The sequence below is a fragment of the Colobus angolensis genome, unplaced genomic scaffold, assembly GCF_000951035.1.
Source record: "Colobus angolensis palliatus isolate OR3802 unplaced genomic scaffold, Cang.pa_1.0 Scaffold232, whole genome shotgun sequence".
NCBI classification, from domain to species: Eukaryota; Metazoa; Chordata; class Mammalia; order Primates; family Cercopithecidae; genus Colobus; species Colobus angolensis.
The window spans coordinates 5,248,442-5,257,685 of record NW_012115511.1 but is presented as its reverse complement, the minus strand read 5'-3'; the positions used below and the strand labels follow the sequence as shown (position 1 = coordinate 5,257,685).

At 42.4% G+C, this 9,244-nt stretch overlaps 1 protein-coding gene across 1 annotated transcript in view; it reads left to right on the top strand.

Annotated features, from left to right (window-relative positions):
- Positions 1–9,244, top strand: part of LOC105513616 (probable C-mannosyltransferase DPY19L1) — a gene marked incomplete at its 5' end in the record, with an annotated part of 111,339 nt that overhangs the window by 91,728 nt on the left and 10,367 nt on the right. The gene's annotated exons all lie outside the window — the stretch shown is intronic.

Genomic DNA, 9,244 nt, shown 5'->3' with positions numbered 1-9,244 from the left:
AGTTGCTTAGGTCAGGCTAAGGGAGAGACTAATAGGCCAGACGGGAGTAACAGAGGGCTGTGTGGTGCAGTGGGGCTGCCGCCTGGTCCCTCCCTCCCCAGGGCTGGCTTTCTAGTGAAGGGGGAGCAGAGGTTTTAGATCCTTCCTAACTCTCACTTTTGGCTATCGTTGATAGGGCCTATATCCCCACATTCCTGGGGCTTTGAAACCTGCTGACTTCTTGCTCTTTAATAAAGAAAATTTACCAGGGGTTTATTTAATAACAGCCCACTATCCCACTGTGCCTGCAGATTATTTGGCGATTTGGCTAGTTGAACTGTTAATCTTAGATTGCTGTCATTTGATTTCCTCCCTAGCGTCATTGTTTTTTGGGGAGACTCAGATACTTTAGTATAATATAGCTTTCCATGTTATAAATTTTAAAGACTGAAAGGTTTTAATAATACTGGCTGGACTTTCTCCATTTAGGGTAGACATACCTCATTGCTTTATTTATTCTTCAGATTTCGAAGTTCTCCCTTTTCCAAAGGTGAGCTTGGAATTGAGTGCCAAACTGTTTTAGACTTATCCTGAAAGACTGGGAGTACAATGCCACAGACACCACTGAGCAGGGGAGCCACTTGCTTTATAATTTCTTAAGATAGATTGCTTCTTAAGGAAGCTATAGTTCTATTCGTGTCCCCGGTGACCCATTATTTATTTCCAGAGCAAAAATCAGTCATCCCTGTTGCTCCTGGGGTGATAGGGGAAATCTTCAGGAAGAAAGACGACACTGCTTCACAGCTATGACAGTTGTGAGGCCCGGGGACTTGGGTGTGTTTCCAGTGGACCCTCTGATGTTGCTGGCCAGTGGGCATTGCCCCAGGCCTGCCTTCCTTGGGCTGAGGAGTTGGCCTGGCCGATTGCCTGTTCCCTCCAGCTGCTGGCTTCTGGGCTCCAAATAGCCTCAAGCCTTTACTGAAGATGGAAACAGGAGGTGCAATGAGAGACAGCAAGTACCAGGACTTGTGAGGCATCAACTGGGATATCCTATCTCACATGGCACTCCACATCTACCATGCTTTCCACTTGCCACTTTGCCATCCTCTCCAGGGCTTGGCTTGGGAATAAGCCTTCTCACCATCCCTCCTCCCATCTGCTCTGTTTTGGAGGTTCAGTCCACAAAGCTTTTGGCTCTTCAAACTCTGTCAGGACAGTCAGTCCCTTTCTTAGAGACATTCATTGGCTTTGATGATTAGGGTTCTGGGTTCCTATGTTACTGCAGCCCATGTTTATGGGTACTTGTACTCAGAGCCTCTTTCACCTTTGCTTAGAAGGGTCTTATTCAGGCCTCAACGTCCCACAGTGGAAGGGCTCGGTCTTGCTCCTGGGTGGAAAGATGACACTGAGGCCTGACTTTAGTTCTCCCATCCCCAAAAGAAGAGAAAGTCAAAATCTCTCTCTCTCTTTTTTTTTTTTTTACCAACACCATGATTTCCTTGAAGACCCCCCATGTGGTCTAAAGCATTTTTCAATTTGGCAGGGGTTTTGCTGCAGGAAACTTTTTTTTCTAACCGTAACCTCCAAACCTCAAAGTAACCTAAAGAATATCCCGATAATTCACCTAGCTTACTCTCCTTTCTCCCTAAAGTGCAAATCTTGCAAAACTATCTAGTGCTTATTCATACCCTTTTCCCAAAGTTTGTAGCTAAAGGCATCTGCTATTTTAGGTAGGAAGAGGAGAAGCCTGTATGATCATGGTTTTCTGGATCACTTATCACAGTCTAATTATGCAACTGTGCAAATGAGTTGCTTCAATCAGGCAAGGCACAGTGACCTTGATCACCCAAGTCAGGTCAAGGAAAAAGGGGCTTATTATAAACACAGACATGGAAAGAAAGCACTGAACAATGGACAGGTTCCACAATATCTCTGTGAATAGTTTCCTCCAGGCTGTGCGCTCTGCCTCCTGTCCCTCCGCTATCCTCTCATCATTTGCATGTCTCTCTACAACTGTGCCATTGTCCTCTCTCCATGAGCTGATTTCCTCTGTTTACTCACGGTTCCTGCTGTCTTATGGTTTTGAGATGGTTGGTTGTGACTTATCTCATTTGAATTCTACATCATGAACTTTGGGTTTCAATTCCCATTAACTGGCTTATCTCTCAGCCATAGTGTGCCGACCAATCTATGGGCATCCACCTCTGCCTCATCTGTTTTGGTTGGGAGATGGAGGCCATGTGGGACCAAATGTTGGCTCAGGTATCCAGGGCTATGCAAGGCATTGTCCCTCAGTAGGGACTATGAGCATGGCAAGCACATTGAAGTGGATTCATCCCAACATTAGTTTTGTTATGATGAAGATTGGAGCTTTTCTCTCTCCTTTTCAAATAAAGGCAGAGAAAGAAGGTGGGTCTGAAAGGCAGGTGGACTCTGGGCATTGCTGTGGGCACAAACTTCCCTTAGGAAGAGCCTGGTGATTTGTGAGAAAATGACTTCATTGTTAAATAGAAGAATACATCCAGGATCCTTATTATGTCTGCTGAGAATGACCCTTCATGGACTCTGTAATCTGAAGCAGGTGGGGAGAGAGGTTGAGAAGGGCTGATTCTCCTTTAACTTTCACCCAAGCTTGCCCAAAGAGGGGACCATATGACTGGCATTCATGGGCTAGTCAGAAGACAGAAATGTAGTGCCCCTCTGTCTTACACCTGCTAAGGATGCTAAGGGAGGATGTCTCTTGAGAAACAGTATATAGAATCTGGATGGGGAACAAAGGGAAAGATTTCTAGAGATCAAGAGAAGAGCTGCACAAAAAGAAAACACATTTTCAGTGGGGAGCTGTTTCCTTCCATGTGGCGGTGTGATTATTTTAGCCTCTGGAAAGAAGCTCCCTCACTCTTACCAGGGAAGAAAGAGGGGCTTAAGCTGGTTGGATTGAATGTGGAAAGATTCTACTGAGCATGCTCAGCTCAGCCTGGCCCTCTTTTTCATGGGGGGAGCTGTCCATAGGGTCAGAAGTTTCTTCTGCATCTCTGGATCACCTGAGCAGTTCACTTCCTGCCACAGGAAACCTGTCCTGCATCAGGGCTTCCAGGGATTTTCTGGGTGTATCAGGCAGGGTAGGCTAACCAGTGAAACAAACAACTTGCAAACATTCCGTGGCTGAACAAAAATAAATGTTTGTTTCTCACTTATGTCACTGTTCAATGAGGACTGGTGGTAAAGAATCAGGCTCTATTGCATGCAGTAATGCTGAGACCTAGTGTTCTTCCATCTCGTGGCTTTGCCCTCTTCTAAGCCCTGAGAGTCCTCTTCATTCAGCTTGCAAATGAGGGGAGGCTGTGAAAGCATGAAATACACTTGGGAAATTTTTATGTACCATATTAGGAGGGTGCACAGAATTTTTTTCCACATTCCATTGGCCAAAATTCAATCACATGAACAGAGTTAACCATAAGGGAGGCTGAGAAAGATATAGCGTAGCTGTGCCCAGAAGAGGGGACAAACACAGACATGGGTGAACAGTAGCTGTTTATGCCACAGTGGGGAAGACCAGTTCTGGAGTTCACTGTTAGCAGGCTTTCTTGCCCGTAGGCACAAGCTACATTTGTTAGTAACAAGGGTGTTGTTTTAGTCTCTTCTCTGTTCTCTATTTTATAATCTGTTCAAGATGCTCATGAGGAAAATAGAAGTTACATTTGGACGTCTCAACTCCAACATTTTGTGCATGGCCTGGGAACACTGAAAAATAAAGCAGTTGGATAAGAAATTGGGATATATTTTGGACATTAATTTTCTTTGAACTTTTAATTACAAGGTGAAGAGAATATGATTTTGGATTTTAACTCCTTTGGGGTTTAATATCTTTGTACATTAATCATTGAACTTAACCATTTAATTTTAATTTCAGAAAATTCATGATGAGAAGGAGTTTATATTCTAATTTGGAACATCTTGTAATTGGTATTTTATTGCTGGAGTATCTTTTTTTGTCTTTTTTTTTTCTTATTATACTTTAAGTTCTGGGATACATGTGCAGAATGTGCAGGTTTGTTACATAGGTATACACATGCCATGGTAATTTGCTGCACCCATCAACCCGTCATCTACATTAAGTATTTCTTCTAATGCTACCCCTCCCCTAGCCTTCCAACTGCTGACAGGCCCCAGTGTGTGACATTGTGTCCATGTGTTCTCATTGTTCAGCTGACACTTATGAGTGAGGACATGCAGTGTTTGGTTTTCTGTTCCTGTGTTAGTTTGCTGAGAATGATGGTTTCCAGCTTCATCCATGTCCCTGCAAAGGACATGAATTCATCCTTATTTTATGGTTGCATAGTATTCCATGGCACATATGTGCCACATTTTCTTTATCCAGTCTATCATTGATGGGCATTTGGGTTGGTTCTAAGTCTTTGCTATTGTGAATAGTGCTGCAATAAACAAATGTGTGCATGTGTCTTTATAGCAGAATGATTTATAACCCTTTGGGTATATACCCAGTAATGGGATTGCTGGGTCAAATGGTATTACTGGTTCTAGATCCTTGAGGAATTGCCACACTGTCTTCCACAATGGTTGAACTAATTTACACTCCCACCAAAGTGTAAAAGCGTTCCTATTTCTCTACATCCTCTCCAGCATCTCTTGTTTCCTGGCTTTTTAATGATTGCTGTTCTAACTGGCGTGAGATGATATCTCATTGTGGTTTTGATTTGCCATTCTCTAATGAGCATTGATGATGACCTTTTTTCTTACGTTTGTTGGCCACACAAATGTCTTCTTTTGAGAAGTGTCTGTTCATATCCTTCACCCACTTTTTGATGGGGCTGTTTTATTCTTAGAAATTTGTTTTAAGTTCTTTGTAGATTCTGGATATTAGCCCTTTGTCAGATGGATAGATTGCAAAAATTTTCTCCCATTCTATAGGTTGCCTGCTCACTCTGATGTTAGTTTCTTTTGCTGTGCAGATGCTGTTTAGTTTAATTAGATCTCATTTGTCAGTTTTTGCTTCTGTTGCCATTGCTTTTGGTGTTTTAGTCATGAAGTCTTTGCCCATGCCTATGTCCTAATGGTATTACCTAGGTTTTCTTCTAGGGTTTTTATGGTTTTAGGTCTTACATTGAAGTTTTTAATCCATCTTGAGTTAATTTTTGTATAAGGTGTAAGGAATGGGTCCACTTTTAGTTTTCTGCATATGGCTAGCCTCTTTCCCCAACACAATATATTAAATAGAGAATGCTCTTCCCATTGGTTGTTTTTGTCAGGTTTGTCAAAGATCAGATGGTTGCAGATGTGTGACATTATTTCTGAGGCCTCTGTTCTGTTCCATAGGTCTATATATCTGTTTTGGTACACAGTACCACGCTGTTTTGGTTACAGTAGCCTTGTAGTATAGTTTGAAGTTAGGTAGCATGATGCCTCCTTGCTGGAGTATCTTAGTGTTGTCATTGAATTTTGCTGTAGAACATATGATGGTCTATATTTAGAGTGACCATATAATTTATCACTCAAACTAGATAGTTTTGAGAGAAAAAGGAGGCTATATTAATGATTTTGCTGGGATAACAGGCAAAAACCTGGACTGTCTTGGGTGCATTGGTGTTTGTGGTCACCCCAGTTACATTAGGCAATTCGGAAGAGCATACTTTGGAAAGAGAAATGGAATAAGGAATGGATTTGCAGTGTTTTAGAACTTTAATTAGTAAATGTTCTGACCCACATTAGAGCTCCCTGGGGATGAATTTTAACTTGTCCACTGATGTTCCCAAAAGTATCTACAGAGAAGCTGTATGAGTTAGGGTCCATCCAGGCAAGGAAAGAGAAACCACACTAGGTATTTCAGATAGAGAGACTCAATGCAGGGAACTCATCCCATGGCTATTAGAGGACTGAAAGAGCAGGAAGGAGGAGTAACATAGAAATTCTAACTGCAGAAAACTGCTAATGTTCCTAAGACTGGAGGAACAAAAAGTAAATGGTAGAATTGTCCTGAGAGTTCAGAGGAGGCCCCAGGGCTGATGCTGGGACTCTAGGGGTGAGCTCCATGCAACTGAGGACAAATAGTGCCTGGATGCTGCTAGTAACTGAGAAGATGGCAAGGCTAGGGCTTGGAGGGAGAACTGCCTGCTGCCACCCCTGACCTCCCCGCTGCAATTGTGTTCTTGCTTGCTTCCAGTCTCCTGCCTATCTCCTTTTGGCAGACAGTAAATCAATGATTGAAGTAGTCTGAGAAATTTGGTTTGCAAGGTACTTGCCCCACCATCAAAAGAAGGGAATAGAAAAATGCTTTGGAGCTGAGAAACAATAGGGGAATAAAGGGCACAGGTGCAATGGTTGGCACTGGGGGAGTGCCTGTTGAAGAGGGAGCAGAATGCTCTTGCTGGAACTTCTGATCTCTGAGAATCACCACAGACTTAAACTGAGCATGGGCTTAGGAGTTAAGTGCAAATTAGTTAATAACAAACAGTTGGGGATATCGGGGTGGGTTCTTCTTTTCCATTCCTGATGTCTTCTTTCACTTTGGAGATGTCACATTCCCAATTCCTATTTGCCCTTCAATCACTCTGATGAAAAGGAATGGCTGAACCATGCATCATGAATTTGCAGAGAATAAACCAAGCATGCTCAGCTCTGCCTTCTCCTTCTCTTGGGAGTAGACTGCTTACAGGAAGCTGATGTTCTCCTCTGCCCCTCCATGTGTAAACATTACCTGTGCATTCATTGAGTTAATATTTATTGGTATCTACTCAATTTTGGGTGTGGTTGTGTTCTTGGGAATACACCATTGAATAAAACAAAGATCTCTGTCTCATGGGAAATATCAACAATAAACAATAAACATAGCCTATAAGCACATTGTACAGTATGTTAAAAAGCAATACATACAACTACAAAAGAAAAATACCGGATGGTCGGGCATCCGGATTGCTGGGCTGGCAGCTGCAGTATTAAATGATGTAGTCTGGGTGGGCCTCTTTTAGAAAGTACTATGTGGGCAAAGATCTGAGGAAAGCAAGGATGTTGGACAAGCAGATATCTGGGGGAAACATATTCTCAGAGGGGGAAGTGCTCAAGTTCACGGGGAGGTGGCTCAGAAGCTCATTCTGACAAACATGAGTGCTGTTTGTTGCTCAAACTCAGAATCCTGGCAAATGCCATTGACTTTGAGGTGAATTTTGACTATTCTCTTCCTCAATTCAAGCAATCACCTGTCCCAGTGGGAGCAGGGCATCAGGTTCTTGCCCCCAGCAGCGGCAGGTTTAATCACCAGGTGAACCTGCTGAGGTGTTTGTTGCCTGGAACGAAGCCTCAATCAGCATTGGCTATGGTTAGCACTTTCACCAGGTCTGCAAATGGATGCGAATGATCCCTTAGCTTGCCCACCTCACCTGCCTCAGCTTTGCTATCCAAGAGAACAGTGTTACAGCAATGGCTGTCTATTGGCAAAGAAAGGAGTACACTGCTCCTTTTGAAGAAGCAGTCTTCAGTCTCCAAAGCATGGTCTAGATCTAGGATGGGGGTGGGATGAGTGGGGAAGGTGGGGCCAAGTCTGAAAATCTTGGGGGTCTGTGAGGTCAAAACTATTTTTTTAATAGTACTAAGATGTTACTTGCCTTTTTCATTTTTGTTCTGTCATGTGTACAGTGGAATTTTCCAGAGGTTACATGGCATGTTATAATGCAACAGATTAAGTGCAGAGACAGATTAAAACACTCCTTTATTTTTTGCTAACCACATATTTGTGAGGACTGATTTTCCTTATATATTTCCATCAAAACAGCATATTGCAACAGACTGAATGCAGAAGATAGGAAAATCTGTCTTCTATTAAGTCAAACTTAAAGAGATTTGCATAAAGTTAAAACAGTATCACTTTTTTCACTAAATTTTATTGAAAATGTTATTTTCACATAATAGATATTTATGTTAATACAGTGAGTTTATTATTATTTGTAAATGATTTATAAACAAACATTTTTTCATTTAAAATTTTTAACATGAATGGATTATAAATATCCATGTAAATAAATATCAATGCATACAATACACATAAGCAATCATAAAGGAGTTGTTTGGTCTTTGTGAGGCCAAAATACTTAAGAATGGCTGCTCTAGAGTGCTTTGATGAGGTCTCACATCAGCATGTTGGTGTAGCCCTCAGAACACCTCCACAGAGGTGTCCTTCCTTGTTCCATGACATCACATCAACACATGGCCATATTTCCCAACTTGGCTCTTGTTTGGGCATTTATATGCATGTATAACTACATTAAAGTCTATCTTCATGTGAAAAAAATGCATTCAATCTCTAGTGGAAAGAGGAAGAATTAAAGATGTCTTGAGTTTACCAGCAGATATCTAGATGGTTAGAAGTGATAAAGTTGGACTCTTAGGAGATTACATTCGTGTTCCAGTTGGACCAGGGAAACCATTTTGATGTAAGCAAAGGAGACCTACACAGTTCCTGGCCATGAGGTACTTGAGCTCTGACCTCCTGGGATGCTCCTAAGTACGAGCCCATTGAAGAGCTGCACCAGAGCCACCTGGATGAATCACCTGGGTGAGTTGCTACAAATACAGATTTCCACGTTCTACCGAGAACCCAGTAAGTTAGAATCTCTGAGGTTGGGGGTTCAGAAATCTGGATAAAAAATAAATTCCTTGAGTGATTCATGATGCAGCCAGGTTTGAGAACATTGGATCGGCCTACTTAAAGTTTGTCAGATAATTATGATGATGTTCGAGTTACACTGTTTGCCCCAAATAGCTCTTCCAGTTTCCTACCATGGGCCCAAAGTACCAAGCTTTGGTGATTAGTTCTTTGGGGTTAGGGCAGCAGTATCTCCAGTGTTCCCTATATAGAGGATGGATCCTCTCCTGACGAATGCTGTGTTCAGCTGTGCTCTGGGGCTAACAACACCGCATAGTGGGGTATCATACACTTGAGATCTCCACCCTGGGGGACAAGGAAGGGCAGAAAGAAAGAGGACAAGCAGGAGGAGACTCTTTGGATGAATATTGAAGTGGGAAACCAGAAGCAAAAGCTTAAGGATTCCAGGTCCCCTTGGCAGGCAAGAAGAGAACAGAAGATGGATATTGATTTCTTCTGAAGTGACTCACAAGGCTCTGCAGAGGAGCCAAGTCGTTTCTGCAGACTTTGAAAAATATTGGCATCAATATTCCTGCTGTCACTGGATGCTAATGATAGATGATGGCTCTGAACACAGAGAAGGATCTTTCTTTCTTTCTTTCTTTCTTT